Source organism: Salvia hispanica, chromosome 6 (assembly GCF_023119035.1).
Source record: "Salvia hispanica cultivar TCC Black 2014 chromosome 6, UniMelb_Shisp_WGS_1.0, whole genome shotgun sequence".
In the NCBI taxonomy this organism is placed as follows: Eukaryota; Viridiplantae; Streptophyta; class Magnoliopsida; order Lamiales; family Lamiaceae; genus Salvia; species Salvia hispanica.
The window spans coordinates 31,611,207-31,630,541 of record NC_062970.1 but is presented as its reverse complement, the minus strand read 5'-3'; the positions used below and the strand labels follow the sequence as shown (position 1 = coordinate 31,630,541).

The window sequence follows — 19,335 nt, the reverse complement described above, 5'->3', positions numbered from 1 at the left end:
TTTATTACATATTTCTATTTTCGTCCGTCCATAAAATTTGTCAACTTTTACTTTTAATACGATTTTTGGTAATGGACCTCACATTCCACCAATTCATTCATACTCATATTTTATTATATACTAGTAATAATATATAAAAATAGGACTTACGTGCTACTAACTTTTTCAATCCTAAACTTTCTATTACATTTCTTAAAATCCGTGCTGGGACAAATGATGACAAATTATATGGGATAGAGGGAGTAGTTAGGATGATATCTGACTTCAAAAAACAAGAAATATGGGACAAATCCGATTTTGGACATCATTATGCGGTTCGTTGAGCGGATTCTGTTCTCCAGAAACAACTATGGTGGACAGATGAGTTGGTTGTGTTCTGAAGTTGGCAGTTCAGGGCTTTCTAGCTCAAGCTGATGGACCGCCAAATTAGTTGTTGTGCGAAGGCATCGATCCGCTAAATTGGTTTGAAACTCTCGGTAATGTGCGAACCTGGTGAACCACCAACATAATAAAGCTTACAATCTCAACTCCATATTTGGTTATACGTGTTCTTGACCTCTTGTAACCATTTTTACTATGAAAACTCAATGGAATGAATAAATATTGTAGTGGATGTTGGAACCCACTTTTAATTGAGTGTCCAATAAATAAATGTTATAGTGGATGTTGGGACCCACTTTTAACACTTTTAACACTTTGTAGGCATTTTTTATTAATTTATCTCAATCGAGACTCCTAAAGCGGGACGCCCAAAATTGATCAACTGGGACTCCTAAAGCGGGACGGAGGGAGTAATTCATAAGAATATATACCAAAGTCTACATAAATTGTGCAATATTAATCAAATTAATTTAAATCTAGCACTTAAAAATATGTAATGTGGATTAGTCTCTTATCAATAGTCTTAGTAGTGGACAACATGTGTTTTAATAGAAAATTTGTTATGTACTCCATCCGTCCCAGAAAAAATAGACTAATTTTACCATATTGATCATCCCCCAAAATTAGACCAAGTTTAAATATAGAAGTTTTCAATAAATAATAATCTTATACATCATTTATAATGTGGATTCCACAATCAGCTAATACCATCCATAAATACTTTTTCCTCTATCTTTCTTAGTTAAACTCTAAACCCTAACTAATGGAGTATAACATAAATTGAAAGAAAATAGATTAAAGTATTATTATTCAGAAAAAATTCATTATAAAGAGAATTTTATCAAAATAGAAAGTGAACAAATGTAGTATAAGAGGATTAATTAGCTAGTGAGATAAGAGTGGCATAGTAAGAAGTACTTATTTCGATCAAATAGTAAGGTGATAATGCTCCCCCCTAATTAAGTGTATTAGAGGTGTTTTGTTTAGAGCGCTCATTTTGAAAAAGTTATAGTAATAAATATTTAGAATGAACAGAGAAAAAATAAGATAGATAATAATGTAGAGAAGAGATAATAATGCTAAACTATTTTTCTAAATTAGTAGTAATACATCCGTAGTTATGCTGAACAATTGTATTTTCTTCGTCGCATAGAAATAATGTTATTTGGGGACAACATGCATTTTAAGACTATGTATTACCTTCGTTCCGCGGTGTGGAGACGTTTCTTTTCCACGCATGATCAAAGAACTGTTAAGTGAGTTAAGTAAATATAAAAATAAAGTAGAAAATAAAGATATTAGAGAAGTGAAGAGAGAATAAAGTAAGTGGGAAAATGTATTGACTTTTACTAGAAAGGGAAATGATTCCACTACTATGGACCGTACTAAAATAACAAAATGACTCTACTATTATAGAACGAAGAGAGTAAGAGAGAGGAAGAAAATACAATTAAAATAATGTTAATAGATGATATAATCCATAAATAATAAAGTAAAAGAAAAGAGAAAAGATTTTCATAAATAGATATATAGAATATTTATAGGAAATTGAAAAAAAAAATTAAGCTTATTTTCATCGGAAAGATCGAGTGAATATAAATACCAACTTTATTTTTGTGACATCCCTAACTCAAAACTTGCATAATTTTTGTATATTGATATAGTTTTATTGATCATTTCATATTTACAATGCTAATTGCATATAATATATATAGAAATGTGTGTTGGTGTATTAAAATTCTAAATAATTAATTTTAAGTGTGTGTATGTTTATTTATGTATGTGTGTACATGAAATTATTTTTATGTGGATACTTGTATTTAGGTGTTTGCATGGGAATAGATTGTAGGTACGTAATAAAAGAAAGTTGATATGTATATCTTGTTTTAATTACTTTTAAGTTTTATTTTATGAAGTAAATACTAAATAGTACATGGAAAATAGAATTGTTACGTGTGTTTGCATGGGAGCATATTAGATTATCTAATACACTTGAGTTAATAGTTTAATATTTTTGTATATGGTGAGTGTGTTTTGGGCAATAGCTAAAATGCAAACATGTGGCTGAATATTGATTAACATGCAAGTGACTAAGCTCATAGGATATGTTACTAAATTATTTAAATTAGGAAGTCGGTGGAACCGACTATGGTATTTGATAAATAGGTGAGGAGGTGAGTCACAGAGGGGGAAGAGGAGATAATAAAAGAAAAAAAAAGAAGAAGAAGAATATAAGAAGAAAGGAAGAACATATCACATGTATATGGTGATTTTCAGGATAAGCAACTATAAACGATCAAGGATAATGGATATGAATAGAAATTAGAGATTCGATTAAATTGTCTGCAGACAGGTGTGTATAAATCACACTTTTAATTTTACATATTTATGTGATTGATTGCTACGCGTTAAATTGGAGTGAATATTTGAATTATATGATGTGAAATTAAAATGACAATGTATTATTTGATATTGATGGTGGAATATAATATGGATATGTGATTGTTGCAAGAGATATGTAATTGATGCAATTGATATGTTTACACATGATTTTAAAATTATTTGAATCATTGGATTAAAGAGGATCTGTGACAGTCATGCCCTGGGTCTGATATCAATGGCAATGGACCTATGGGTCATATACAATGACAATGGACCTACGGGTCATATATATACAATGGCAATGGACCTTCGGGTCATATATATGTATACAATGGCAATGAGACCTACGGGTCATATATACAATGGCAATGGACCTTCGGGTCATATATATATATGTACAATGACAATGAGACCTTCGGGTCAGATACAATGGAATCCCGGGCAGATGTCAGGCTTGATTTGTCACAGAATAATAAACTGAATAGTGTGGCATATGCATATGTACATGAAATTGTTTCTAATAATTTGTTGGTTATTGTTATATATATTGCTTAAAGAATATATTGATATCTGGATGTGGAATTAAAGGTAAGGTTTATATACACTGAGTTGTGGCTCATATAAACCACTAATATTTTTCAGGAATAAGATATCAGTGAAGTTTTTCATTGACATGACTCGTAGGAATTGCACATGTTATCGGGGTCGGCGGCTGACGCGTTTTGGCAACCTTCTCCTCCTCATCATTTTTGCATGTAGATAAATATATAGTATATAGAGTGGTAATAGGGTCCCACTGCAGTTTAGAATGGTTTGAAATATTCAATTGATAAATGTTGATTTTTGGAATTATATAATACGTGTGCTTTTGAAAATTTAAAATTTATTTATAGTAAGTACATACATCATAAGGGTTGAGGTGTGACAATTTTGGCTCAGAAATGGTAAGTCTTTTTGACCTTTGTATAATCCAAGGTGTATCATTAATTATATTGCATTTTATAGTATAATAAAGATACCAGGAGATTTTGGGGATTAAAACGTTTTTCGGATATTTTGGTTTAAACATGTCACGACCATAGCTCCCTAGTGCTAGTGAGCATAGTTATTTCGCGACTAATATAAGCTCATCAATCATAAATTAAGCATACAAGAAACAATTCAACTCGAGGAAATAGTTTTGAAGGCGAATGGGTACATAGTCAAAAGAAAGTCAGAGTGCGGTCTAGGTTCATAGACTCCTAGTACAAAATCCTAATGCAGCGGAAAAAGTCCAAGACAAAGTAGTATGTATGAAAACATACTACTTTGGGCTATCTAACTACTTATTGGATGATCGTTCTCAACACCTTCGCCTTCTCGTCTACGTTCAACCTGCACATTTGAAATTAAACATGCAGGGCTGAGTATTTGGTATACTCAGTGGGCACATTGCCAAAAACAGTTCTATTTTATTTGTCAAGCCACAGTTGAGTGATCACGGGGTTTTTATTTAAAAGGCCCGAGTCACTAAATACTTTCCTTTCATAAAGATTTTGATTGCGCAATCACATAACTTAAATATCATATCTGAACTTTGTGTGAACCGGGAATGTGGTCACATTCCACGACGGTCACTGGACCGGCCAACTCCTATGTTAGCTCACGGTCCTCTCATGTGTACACTAGTCCGAGTAGGGTTTGCGGCCCTACTGGGACCCGAATTCGATTTAACTAAATTAGCATAGCCAAGCAGATAGGTAACCATAAAACAAAACATGGCATGACAAACATACTTGAGTAAAGATTCACATTTTCATACTAAAATCAGATTTGAAAGAATGCCCACCTCAAAAGCTAAATCCCTTTCCGTAAATTTCTTTAACTTGGCCTTAGACGACGTACGAAGACGTCCCTTTAGGAAATAAAATAATACTTAATTAGACAAGAAGTCAAAGAAAATTAAACGTGAATGCATCCTAAGCGTATGCTCATTTTATTCTTTTTCACATTTTTTCTAGAAAAATTCTAGAATCCTTGACCATTAATTAAATCAAGCGATTTCATTTATTTAAAAAAAAAAAAAAACTATTCGCTTAACTAGAGAGCGTTACCTCCTATGCCATTCATTCAGGCACTAAGATAAACACGGGGTCTATTCATCGTTAGCGTATCAAGTCTTAACATTAATTATTCGAGCACTTAAGCTAAGGTCCGGAAAATTAGACTTATCTTCGTGAAAATAATTAACGGACCATTAATTATTTAATCAACAACATAGGAGAACCCATGATTTAATTAAATTCTTAGCCTATACTTTTATTTTAGTTGGTGGCCCAACCTCCATAATTAAATTCTACAACAAGGCAGCCCATCTCTAAAATATTCCCTTAGTCCATATTTTTTTAATTAGAGAGGCCCAACAAAATAGAAGAGTCAGGCCCAGACTTAAACTCATTCCTATCGGTCTCTCTCTCAAAACATTTCTCAAAGAAAAAGAAATCCCCAAATTGGAGAAATGGAATCCCTAATTCTTCTCCCCCTTCGTCTCGGCTACATCGCCGCTCAACTGGGTCGTCGGAGCACCGCCGGCTCCAGCTCCTCGGCGTCACGGAGTCACCGGCGGCTCGTGCCAGCAAGTTCCGCCGTCGCCGCACGGCTGAGGCAGACGCTCTCGGTCCGCTTCGCGGGCCAGCGCCGCCGCCGCCGCCTCGCAGCGCAACCCTCCGTCGGTCACCGCCGCTGTTCCGCGACTAGCCGCCGCCTCTGGTCTCTTCGTCGCTGGTGTCGCGCCGTCGGAGAAGGAGAGGAAGCATCGCCTCTCTCTTACACCGACTGCCACCGTCGCGACAGTCAACCGCCGGCGCTCTGTTGCCGGCGTCACCGTGCCACTGCCGACTCGTGCCGGCGCCTTCCGTCTCCGTCCAGCTCTCTCTATCTCTCTCCCGGACAGAAACAACACCTCTTCCATCTCTCGTCTTCTCCGGCGAATTCATACCCGGAGTGGCCCCCTTTTTGCGGTCGAACACCGCTGTTTGTTGCTCGGCTGGACTGCCCTTGCCGCTGCTCCGCCGTCGGGTCGCCGCTGTCTCGCAGTCAGCGCCGCCATCTCCGACAAAACTCCTAAAGCTAAGTTCTCCATTCCATTCTTTCCTAGTGTAGTTATTTAGCTTAAATGAACTAAGTCTATGGCAATCTGTAAATTGAGCATTGGGGACTTCTTTGAACTTGCTGTGACAGATTTGATTTCTTTGATTTGGTGTTTGAAACTTAAGCTTTCACTTACTGGAATGAGCTTGATATTTGGCTAAAGTGTTGATCCTTTGATTATTAAAGTTTGCTACTGTTGTGAGGCTCCTACAGCCATAAATCTATGTTCTTGAGCCTAGCATGATGTTCGAAACAAAAGCAGAGGGTGTGCTTGTGTTCTATTGATTGAGATTCTTAAGTTGTGGTGCCTCTATATGATGATATGAAAAAAGTATATATGGGAGAAGGGTGGAGGTGTATTACCTCTTGAAGCTGCGGCTGCTTTGAGAATTCAGCTCTTAAAACCTCAGCTCTCTTCCTCTCAAACTTGCTATGTTGCTGGAAAAATTTGAAGGGGTGTAGGAGAGTGTTCAAAGGTGGCGTGGAGGGGATTTTATAGACAAGAGTGTGTACTCGTGAAGCCTTAATTGAAGCTGTTGTATTTCTTGTTATTTCCTGCAGCAAATCTCTCTTTTTTTTTATACCTTGCCACTTTTAATTAAGAAACTTTGGTGTTATGCCTATGCCTAGTACCCTTATATTTATGGTCTCTTGTTTGTTTTTGAAGAGGTACAAGGTGGAGTTGCAGAGGCCGTTGGAAAAGGGTGGAGGGCAGACATTGGCTTACCTTTTGGGTAAGTCTTGGTCCTCTAGCAAAAAAAAGTTGTCTCCCTTCCCAAAATTAAAGCTTTTATTAATTTCCTTTGTTCTCTTAGAACTAATATTTGTTTTTACTTTGCAGGAGAATCTGCAAGTCCTCGGCTGTCAAGCTGCTGTCCGAGACGGGCTCGCTGCCTCGGGCCTTCGTGCTCGCTGCCTCGGGCCTTCGTGCTCGCTGCCTGGCTCAACGGCTGATCGGATATGGTTTTTTTAGCTTTTTGGCCCATTCATGATGACTATTTGTAAAGTTTCCTATTTTTTTTTTTTTAACTTCTATTCATGTAAGATGATCATATAAATTAAAGTATTATTCGAGATGTATGCAAACACCTTCATTCGGGGAAAATCTTGTATACTTGTAGCACGTTCATTTTTTTTTTTGAATATACATTACCTCGTTTTAGTTCCTCCAATTATTTCTTTAATTTTTTTACTTTGCAACTAAAAATATTAAGTTTCATCAAAGGCTTGAGTTCCATTTATTTTCACGAAACAAGACGACAATACATCTCTAGTTCGACATTAACATAACGAAAGGAGAAATAAAGGTGCGGGTATTACAAAACAATACTCTCTTCTTTTCTGAACATGTATCTCACTTTGACCTTATGCGAGTTTAAAAATATTTTAAAAGAAATTCAGTTGAAAAAGTTAGTGGTCTGCGTGCCCTATTTTATACTCTCTCCGGTCCATATTTTTTGTGAGACAGACTAAAGAGAAAAAGTAATTTAAGTATTATTAGTAGAAAATGGATCCTACCTCATTAGAGAGATAAAGTTTCCAAAATTAGAAAGTGCATATTCTCGTCGGACATGACGGAGAGTATACTATTTCTATTATAAATAAAACCATGACGGAGAGTATACTATTTCTATTATAAATAAAACCGAAGTAAAATAAGTTTGGGAAATATAAGACCTGTTGTTAAAATAGTAAAAATTAAATAGGAGAATTAGTAAGGGATGTATCTAAATTAAAAACTGAAACACATAAAGAGAGACGGAAGGAGTAGTATGTAGTACTCCATCCGTTCCCTCATAGTTGAACCGAAACTTTTCGTCACGGAGTTTAAGAAATGAATGTTGAGTGTGTTAAATAAATACTCTCTCTCCGTATTCAAAAAATAGAAACATTTGAAACGTCACGGGTTTTAATGCACAATTGGTAAAGTAAGTGAGAAAAATTGGTAAAGTAAGAGAGAAGAAAAGAAAAATGAGTCAAGTAAGAGAGAGGAAGAGAAAAAGTAGAGAAAGTAGAGTTAGTGGATTGTGAGGTCCATGTCCTAAAATAGAAAGATTCTAAAATTTCTATTTTTAAGTAACGACCCAAAATGGAAATAGTTATTATTTTTAAAAACGGAGGTAGATAAAAAAGTACTCCCTCCGTCCCATTTTAGTTTCTAAAAACGGGGGTAGACGTCACACTTTTCTTTTTATTTTCTCACAAAAGATGTCACATTTCCCTTTTTGGAAAAAGTTCTCTCTCACATAAATATAAAAATTATATTTTCTCTCACCATTTAACACATAAAACAAAACCTTCTAAAATCCCGTACCGTCCCACAAGTGTGACATCTTTTGTTGACGGATGGAGTATAAAAAAGAGATAGAAAATGAATAAAGTAGAAAGAATAAAGTAAAGAGAGAGTAAAATAAGAAAGAGAAAAAAGTTAGTAGTACTATATAAGAGTATGAAAATGACTAAACTTTGAGGAAACTTTCCGAAATAGAAAAATGACTCAACTATGAAAGAACGAAGGGAGCACTACTCAACTTTCCGAAATAGAAAATGATCTCATATGACTTATTCCTTCCATTTTGGGGCTGTGCTTTGAATTTTTTTTAAGCAAATATGTATGGGTTGTGCATTTAATTTTTAGTAATTTTTTTTAGTAAAATAGAAATTCTTTTCTTTTTATTTAGCGAAATAGAAATTTTTTTCTTTTTATCTATAATCTAAAAATAGAAACCTTTTATTTTAGAAAATGTAATCCACAATTAACTAATTTTAATTTCATTGCCTTTTCTCCTTCTCTTTTTTATTTTATCCATTTTTTCTTTTACTCACTTTTACTTTATCAATTTTGATTTAAAATATGTGACGTTTCTGAAGTTTCTATTTTTAAGAAACGGATAGACTATGCAAGTTGCACACTCTATGATCAGCGGCTGACCTACATGGTTAGGTGGGGGCCACTGGAAACCCCACGAATTGAGGTTATCTATATTATCACATATGAAATATTCCATCCGTCCACAAAATATTGTCCAGATTTGACTCGGCACAAATTTTAAAAAATGTGAAAAAAAGTGAGTGGAAAAAGTGAGTGGAATGTAGGTCCCACATTTATATATTGGTTTTAAAATAGAATGTGAGTGTAATGAGTTAGTGAAAAATGCATTTACCAAAAGTGGAAAAAGGTAAAGTTGACAATATTTCGTGGACGGGTCGAAATGACAAAACTAGACACAGACAAAGAGAGTAAATTACTATAGTATTAGCTCAAGTGGTTTGGCAGTTGGGCTGAAAACTTTTTGGCCTGAGTTTGAATCCTTGGAGTGTTATTTTTTTTTCTTTATCTATTTTCATTGTAATTCTCATTTTATCTGTGTTACGTGGTTTGAAACCTTCAATGTAAAATTCCTGCATCCGCCATTGTCTATAATAGAGACTAAAAAGTGTGTAGCTTAAATAATTGACTAATTATATTAAATGATATCGCATAAGTAGTCGAATATTTTATTCGTACGATATCTTTTTTTTTGCCAAAAGTATATGTAACTTTCCCCTGGACATGAGAAAAATGTCATACGTTATAATCTTTTTTTTTTTTTTTGAAAAATAGTGCTGAAAAGAAATAAGCTAGAGTCACATATATATCCAAGTAAAAAAGGCAAAAATGTCTTCTTCTTTCAATACTCACCAGTCACCACCTTTGATGATTTGAATCTTTTATCCAATAAAAAATAGGAGTGAATTGAAAATCATAAGTCACCAATGCAATATTATAAACTATGTCGTCAAGGAAAAAGATATATTCGAAAGCAAAAATGATATTGGCTGTCAAAACATAATGAATAAGACATCAGCACCAAAATTTATCCCCAGTTTTTAGCCAAGTGCTACATTGGTTTCTCCCTTATTTCTCCCTTATTTCTCCCTAACTCAACATTTCATTTTTACATCATTATTTTTTATATTATTTAATTTTCCCTACAAATGTATTTAATAAATAGACTAATAATGAACAATTCATCGTTGTATTAATCATTGGAAAATATAATACAACGAGAAAAAAAAAACTACAAATAAAAAACGCAAATAAACAAAGATTTAAAAAAAAAAAATCTAAGACGGAGGGGCCGGAGGGGCGTCGGGATCGAGCCCCAGCGTACTCTGCAGGTGTTGGATGCATTTCCAGAGGGCCGCCTTTTCTTCAGGGGTCCCGCCGCCGGTGAAGTACAGCGTGTACATCTGGGTCAGATTGGCGACATTGCTCGAATAAGTGGCTTTTTCTAAGTCGATGACGGATTCCGACGCGACTTCCGACGTTGCGCCCTTCCCCTTCCGCCTCCCCTTCGCCTTCTTCACTCCCTCCGGGCGCTCGTGCGGACCATCCCCACTCAAGTCGATGTGGGCCGCGCTCCCCTCGCTCTCCGAAACGCTAAGTCGCGAGCGCACCGATTTCCCGTGCAGCGCGTCGTGCATTCCCGTCCGGAATTTGGGGAGATCCTTCAGCTTATCGTAGATGTTCCAATACTTGAAGCCCTTCGTCGACAAGTACTGGCTACTATACATCCGGATGGCCTCATCTCGGACCATGTGCTCGTTCTGGCCACTCGTCATGTGAGTCATCAAGTTAGAATAAATACCGTTGAAGTGCCCGCAGTCCCTCATGAGGCGCTCCCAATGCCGACGGATCGCCTCGCTGCCATGGTCCTTCATTGAGGCAGCGCTCTTGTGGCTCCTGTACTTCGCGGCAATCCGCTCCCAGAATATGATCTCGCCTGGTAGCTGCCGCGCTCCGCGTCCCGTGACGTGTCCGCCCAGCAGCCGGCTATCGCTCGGACTCTTGCAGAGTGTAAGTAGTCCTTACCCGCTCGGCCTCTCATCGGAACCCGTATCGGTCCGCAGCCCGACGACGCCGGCGCCTTCCCCCTCCCGCTCCTAGAAGGCGGCTCGGTGGGCGTTTCTTCCACCTCGAAGTCCTCCGCGCTCGTTGTCGCGGCCGAGATTCTTGGTCGCCCGGGGTTGATCCGGGGGTGTCGAACCGGGGCCGATACACATCGTCGGCTGGAAAGGGCATTCTGCCGGCAGAGTTGAAGTACGGAGAAAGTCTCCGCGCCGGAGGAGTCTGCAAAGGAGACGGACCCCCGTATGGAAGTTGGCCGGGAGGAGAACCCATCGCCAACAACGACTGCATCCACTGCTCGTTTGCTTCATCCGTGTTGGGAATTTGTGAACTCGACTCTTTCCCCTTACCCTTATCCTTACCCGATCGGGAACTTTTCTTCCAAAAGCTCATAATTTTGATGAAAATTGAAGATTGGGAGAAGAGATTGAAAATGGAGAGAATGAAGATTGTGGGTGATGAATGGAGGAAGTGGAGGAAATATTTATAGGGGTGGAATGTAAAATAGCCGTTGGGTTCAAAAAAAAAAAAAAAAAAAAAAATTTTAATTATCGCCGATTATCGCCGAGCGTCGCCACAGTGGCCGGCGATCGCTCGGCGATAATCCGGCTTTCAATACTCACCAGTCACCACCTTTGATGATTTGAATCTTTTATCCAATAAAAAATAGGAGTGAATTGAAAATCATAAGTCACCAATGCAATATTATAAACTATGTCGTCAAGGAAAAAGATATATTCGAAAGCAAAAATGATATTGGCTGTCAAAACATAATGAATAAGACATTACAAGGGCTCAGATAATATAATTTAATAATGTTATCAATCAAAATATAGGAGTATATAATAATATCGATAGCTGCATGACAACCACCTTTAACGTCACATAAATACTGGGCCGCTTTTGGTTTTCAATCATAATCACTCTTTAAAAAAAATACTACTAGTTGTATTAGTATATTTCTGGAATTAGACAGAGTACTCCAACTTGGCCAAGTCAATATTCTTGCCAGTCTTTACTCTTCATTGGTGTTTACTAGTCAAAGATTCATTACCAGTGACTTAATCACATATTTGAATTTTCTAGAAGCACGTATAATCAAATGGAGGAAATTTATAGAATAAAAAAACAAATGGCAAATGGCAAATGGCAAAAAAATATTACTCCCTCTGTTTCCAAAATATGAACATTTAGTTCGGTACGAGTTTTTATAATGTAATAATTAAAAAAGTAAAAGAGAGATAAAAAGAAAAAGTTTTTAACATATTACTAGTGGAGAATAAGTCCCACCTCATTAGGGAGAAATGAGCTTCCATAATTAAAAAATTTATACTTTTCAGGGACGGACTAAAACGGAAATAGTTCATATTTTTCAGGGACGGAGGAAGTATAAAAGTCGGTCAAATTCTAATTTATATCGCAACTTTAAAAAATAATTAATTATACTTTTCAGGGATGGACTAAAAAGGAAATAGTGCATATTTTGGTCATTTACCCAATAACAAAATAGATCTACCGCTAACAAATGTATTATGATGAATTGTTCAATTTGCAAGATTGTAGTATATCATGATTGAATATGCATTATATTTGGTTAATAAAATTGAATCTCATAACTTAATTATATATGAATAACCTTATAAAATTAATCATAACATACTCTCTAATTAAAATAATCTCAAAATTTAATACTAAATAAATAATTATATGATAATAAGTCTTCCCATGTTTAAAGTCCCGTATTTGTACATATCAAATATGACTGGAATTTGGAACATGGGTCAAAAGTCAAAATATATTCATAGAAGGATTTATGGAAAAAAATTACTCACGGCTCCTAGAAAACAATATCATGGAAACTTATTTCACCTTTAAGGTGTTTTTGCATTATTTTCATTTTAAAAAAAAATGCTCCTAATAATGCATGAATGAAATTTTATACATTTCTATATTCCAAACAAATCACGTATCAAGAAACCAAATATATATACACCCTTTATACCAAACAGTGGCATATCTAGGATTTTGGATTCGGGAGTACGGAAAAATATCCGAACAATCTTTTCATTGTCTTAAATACAAATGTCTTGTATAGATGCGAATATAACGAATAAACAAGAAATTATATAATTTAAAAATAAATCTTTTGAATATAAAATATTTGAGTAAAGTTATAGTAAAATAGTATTCCCTTCGTCCCATTGAAGATGACCTGTCACACCTCAACCCTCGTGACGTATGCACTTACTATAATAAATTCAAAATTTAAAATAATAACCACGTGTCAACTACATAAATCCACGTATTATATCAAGTACATATTTCAAAAAATTCAAATTGTAGTGGGACCCTCTCACCACTCTATATACTATACATTTATCTAGATGCAAAAATGATGAGGAGGAGAAGGTTGTCAAAATGCGTCAGCCGCCGATCCTGATAACATGTGGAGTTCCTACGACCCATGTCAACGAATAATTTCACTCATATCTTACTAAAAAATATTAGTGGTTTATATGAGCCACAACTCAGTGTATTTTCACACACAAATACCAAACACATTCTTTCACCAAAATATATCACCAGAAGTAATAAATATCATAAACAAATTAATATTCATATGCATATGCCTCTCCATTCTTTTCATTATTCTATGACAGATCAAGCCTGGTATATGTCCGGGATTTCCATTGTATACAGTGGCAGACGCAGGATTTTGATGGTGGGGGGTCCAAATCTAGTGTTTCTAGTACTATGGTATTTTTTGTTTCGGCGAATTAGAGAATTAATTATAAAAGATAGAGATATGTGTAAGGTGATTGTTGATAGATGCAACGTCTAACATAAAAAATAACAACTTTATCAAAAAAGAGTTATAAAATAAAATAAAATAAAATAGTAGTATAAAATTATTGAAAGAAAGACTTGAATTGAATTTTAAATTGTAGAAATATAAAAATGTAGAACAAAAATGTGATACTATAAATAAGAACACATAAAATAAAAATAGAGAAATTAATGTAATAAAAAATTTTGTAATTGCTCTTATAATGAGAATAAGACTCTCAAACGTATACATTAAAGTATAATTTTTTTATAAGAATCAAAGTCTAAGTCTAAATGTAAATAACAAACATAAGGAAAGTAAATAAAAAAAATAAGGGAAAATAAAGATGTAGGAAGAATCAGGAAAAAAGACAAGGGAGGTTTGGTTCTGATAGGAATCGATCTCTTGCCAATCACTTGCCATAGCTGAGAAGAAGCCTACTGAGCTACCGAGTTATTTGCCATTATTGTTAATATAGATAATATATAGTCATTTGTAAAATAGTCGGGGGTTCCATGGATCCCCCGTGACCCTCTTTAGGTCCGCCTCTGATTGTATACGACCTACAGGTCCCTTTAATTATTTGACATTTCCACGAAGGCCCCTCTTTGATTTGACCTTTCCACGAAGGTCCCTCTTTGCATTTTGACCTTTGACCCGTAGGTCCATTATCATTGAATATGACTCGTAGGTCTATTTTCATTACCATTGATATCAGACAGAGGGCAAGATTGTCACATATTCTCTTTAATTCAATGATGCAAATAATTTTAATGACATATAAAAATATATCAACTGCACCACTCACATATCCATTGCACTCATCAGATATCCATATCATATTCCGCTAAATAATTCCAACATAATATATAAAATATATCCATACTAATTTCACACCATATAATTCAATTACTCATTCAAATTCAACACATAGTAATCAACCACATAACAAATGTAAAATTAAAAGTATGATTTATACCTACATTGTAATTTAACTAAATTCCGATTCTGCTCTTATTTTCTTTCTTCTAATTTTTCTCTACTAACTATGTATCATTCTGTTTCCCTTTCTCTATTTTTTTCTTTACTCACTGACTATACGTGTAATTATATAAGTATGCAAAAGTGGTTATTGAAAAATAATAAGTTAAAGCTACTGATAATAATTATAAATATTAAAATAAATAGCAACATGCAAACTATATAGTCCATTTATTTGACATTTGTCCAGTAAAATTAGTGGCGCTATTAACTAGTGATCACGTACATACTAACACATTTATATTTCAAGCAATGCTACTACTCTTATTTATATTATATTGATTTAGGATTATTATATGTACTAATATATATATATGTACGTACATAATTAGTAGTATTATATCGTACACATGCACACACATTTACATAATTATTGTATATATATATGTACTAATTTATACTATAATACAATATATATACATCCATTTAATGATTTTCATAAATCAAAACTATCTATATATTCGATTATAGTGAATTGATCATAACCATAAACATATCCTTATGACACACTTAATATTTATATAGTATAAATGACAATTTAATATGCAATGACAATATAATATGATAATATGCAAAATAATGCAAGTTTCGGATTAGGGATGTCACATGACCCACTTTCTTTTTTTAGTTTGTCCCAACTAAGATGACCATTACTTAAAATGGAAATAACTTTATCTCTACTTTATTCCCCCCATCTTACTTTACTCTCTCATCTCAACACACAAAATAAATTTACATAAAATCCCGTGCCGCCCAAGAAAGGGGTCATCTTCCTTGGGATGGAGGGAGTACTAGTTTTTAGAAGTGAACCTTGTGAACATAAATAATGCTTATTATAGGGTCCTATTCTAATGCTTATAGCACCCTAATCCAAAATCAAGACTAAATCTCCACTCTTGGATTTTAAAATGAGTGGATGAGATTAAAGCTCACAAATCTCGATAAATAGTAGACAAAATATCAACAAAAGGGTAATATCGTCATTATGTTATCATATGATAATTTTCGTGAGTGTTTTTTTATATCAACATTGTGTATTACAAATATCAACAATATGACATTAGAATATCAACACAAGGACAAGAAAATATCAACACATTTTTATTGAGATTGGACATGGATAATATTGAGATTTTGCCTACAATATATTGAGATTTTTTGTTGCATTTGTTGATAAAAGTTGCTTATCAACATGTACGAAAATTGAAATATAATTTATCAAATTTCATCACCCGAACATCGTCGGAACATATGCAATTGAGATCTCGTTGGAATCCTTATTAAATTATCTTTAATTTGATATATTTTTTGCGAAAAATAATTTAAATTAAGAGAGTTACGTAAATTTAAAGATTTGAGATGATTTTGAGGAGAGAGAAAGTAGTTAGTTATAATTACTACATATAGGATTTGACATTAATACCCTTTTAATTTAATTAATAATTATTTAAATTTAAAATATATTAAACTTGACATTATATCAATCACAAGATCTTCTAATCTAATGGTTAAAAATTGGTCTCAATTTTGGATTGATAATTAGTTAGCAATTGATCAGATCCCTATTTTTATAAACTTATTATTTCAATTGTTTTAGCAAACAACAAAAAATACATCTATTCTTTTAATTGTTTGAATAAAACTAAAAGGAAAAAGTAAATCAAATATTTTAAAGAAGTAAAAGGCTATAGAACTTTTGATTGTTTGAATAAAATAAAACATGAAAAAAGTAAACAAATTGTATTAACAAAACAAAACAGAAATAGATTTAAAATAAGTAAAATGAAATAGAAACTTTAACTTTTAGGATAAAAGAATTGATAAAAAAAAAGGTATAGACATAAAAACATAAGAGAATTAAGAAAAAAAAGTATAGAAATCAAAGAATGAAGGAAAAAAGGCGTAGAAATTAAAACAAACTCATGGCCTAGGCTTCGAAAATGAGGAGCACAATCACTTAACCAAAGAAACCTTTTAATAAATGTACCTAAATACACTGTATTAGTACTCTAATTTGGGGATACAACTGTACCCCATTGTTCTAAGGTGTATACGCCACAAATATTAAAGACATTGAATTTCCGATGGCATACACATTGGGGATGTTCATCTAATAGGCTTTGTCTAGGATGAAGTTGTTTGGTTGTTAAATATTACGTCTAAGATTATTTTTAGTAATGTGTTTGGAGATGAGATAGAAAATAAAATTAGTACAAATATAAACTTATATTATAAATTCATAAATATTTTTAATTAATTAGTTGATTGATTGCTTTGAATTAGTGATTAGTAATGACATAAATTTGACATAAATTTAAACTTGTATATTGATACTTGACTGATTAATTAATCAAACATAAGTAGTCAAAATTTAAATAAATAAATAAATAATTGTTTGATTATTGTGAATCAGTTTTAAAGAGAGAAATTGGGGAGATCGGGGAAGAATTTAGATGTCAACGTAGTATGAATAGTGAAAAGTAGTACTGCTGGTGGGCATGAACGCGGGCTTCTAGATAGAAACGGCCCTATTTAATTCTATTTATGGTGTTTGAAATGATGGTAATGGTATATTATCTATAGCCTTTAATAACGTATGTTTGATATTACTATATACTACCACTTTATTGTGCGAAATTTTAAAACTATCCTCTGACTTTTTATAATATATTGAATCTGAAGACTATATTAGTAATTTCAGTTAATTTAAGATTTGACACTTTATTACTCTAATTTTTATTGATAGTGTTGGAAGAAATCAAGGAAGATACACAAAGATTAGGGGATCAATTAGAATGATCTCAAATTAATTGTAAATTATTCTTTCTTGATTTATAGCTAGGGTAAATCATACCATATGTAAATGATCCTCGACCTATTTAGGCGTGTATTCTCCTCACTATGAAACACTTGATTGAATATGAAATAAATATTCAACATGGCTTCAGAGCAGGATATTCAAAGGCTCAGAAAATAAGTTCATCATCGCCAATATACCTTGTCCCGACCAGAAGGCGACGGACAACAAACCTGCAGAATGTTAGGAGAAGAAGAAGACGTTAAAACCAACGACATCAAACTCAAAACCAGCAAGAATGTTACAGTAGCATTCAAGCTAAATGGAAGAAATTATCCATTGTGGTAATGGTATATTATCTATAGCCTTTAATAACGTATGTTTGATATTACTATATACTACCACTTTATTGTGCGAAATTTTAAAACTATCCTCTGACTTTTTATAATATATTGAATCTGAAGACTATATTAGTAATTTCAGTTAATTTAAGATTTGACACTTTATTACTCTAATTTTTATTGATAGTGTTGGAAGAAATCAAGGAAGATACACAAAGATTAGGGGATCAATTAGAATGATCTCAAATTAATTGTAAATTATTCTTTCCTGATTTATAGCTAGGGTAAATCATACCATATGTAAATGATCCTCGACCTATTTAGGCGTGTATTCTCCTCACTATGAAACACTTGATTGAATATGAAATAAATATTCAACATGGCTTCAGAGCAGGATATTCAAAGGCTCAGAAAATAAGTTCATCATCGCCAATATACCTTGTCCCGACCAGAAGGCGACGGACAACAAACCTGCAGAATGTTAGGAGAAGAAGAAGACGTTAAAACCAACGACATCAAACTCAAAACCAGCAAGAATGTTACAGTAGCATTCAAGCTAAATGTAAGAAATTATCCATTGTGGGCTCGACTTATGCGAGTAGCCATCGAAAGCAGAAGGGTGCCGAGGCACATCACCGGAGTGCCAGCGCCCCCAAACTCAACAGACAAGGAGTATCTGGAGTGGGAAGAGACCGACTTGGTGGTCTTTTCATGGATCGTTGACAATATGGAGATCGATATTGTCGGAGATTTTGCACATCATCAAAGTGCGAAGGCAATTAGGGATAGCTTGGCTGTGACGTATCAGAATACGTTGGATTCATATCTGATATACGACTTAGAGGAGAAAGTCAATCGGATTGTCCAAGGGGACATGGATCTGGAAACATACTGGAGAACCCTGCACGGAGTATGGGTAGAGACCGACCGATGCCAGAACAAAACCATCACCTGCTGCGACTAAGGAGTATGTCAGTATCGAGAAATCATCAACACACGAAGTGATGTGAATCCATGTATTTTGTGATCCATTTCCCAAGGATTTACCCAATTGTGATGCTTGATCTAGGTATTTTTGTGAGAATTGGTTTTCTATTTTATCAATAAAGGCAACACAACAAGAATTAAGGAAGCTAAGATAAACAAAGAAGGAAATAACATTGGATAGGGTGGAAATTGAGATACATAGTCATTGATGAAGCAAGCTATGACACTTACGACATAACTAACATGCATCCATGGCTAGATCTTCAAGGGAACCACAAACCTCAAAGCATACTTCTACTTGATCCATGCTTGAACTAGCAATTGATGGAAATCCCATGCTTGAACTAGCAATTGATGGATTCAAGCAACCTAAATCTAGGAATTGGATAGAAACCCTCTCCAAGAGGAAACAAAGCTCTCAAGTATCTAATTTCATCAAAGTCTAAGGAAAAGAAATGACATCAAGAGGTATTTATACTATGGGTCCAAAAATAGAAAGTTGGCCCACAAAATCTAAAAAAGCGGCATAATCGCCCGGTCGGGCGTTTTTCACATGCCA

At 34.3% G+C, this 19,335-nt stretch overlaps 2 long non-coding RNA genes across 2 annotated transcripts; one reads left to right on the top strand and one right to left on the bottom strand.

Moving 5' to 3' along the window:
- Positions 1–3,880: 3,880 nt before the first annotated feature.
- LOC125196095 lies at positions 3,881–6,385 on the bottom strand. Its single transcript, XR_007171829.1, has 3 exons — positions 6,256–6,385; positions 4,592–4,657; positions 3,881–4,137 (listed from the first exon to the last, which is right to left on the bottom strand). It is a non-coding gene; the product is annotated as an uncharacterized LOC125196095 (long non-coding RNA).
- LOC125196094 lies at positions 5,225–7,015 on the top strand. Its single transcript, XR_007171828.1, has 2 exons — positions 5,225–6,626; positions 6,734–7,015. It is a non-coding gene; the product is annotated as an uncharacterized LOC125196094 (long non-coding RNA).
- Positions 7,016–19,335: the final 12,320 nt, after the last annotated feature.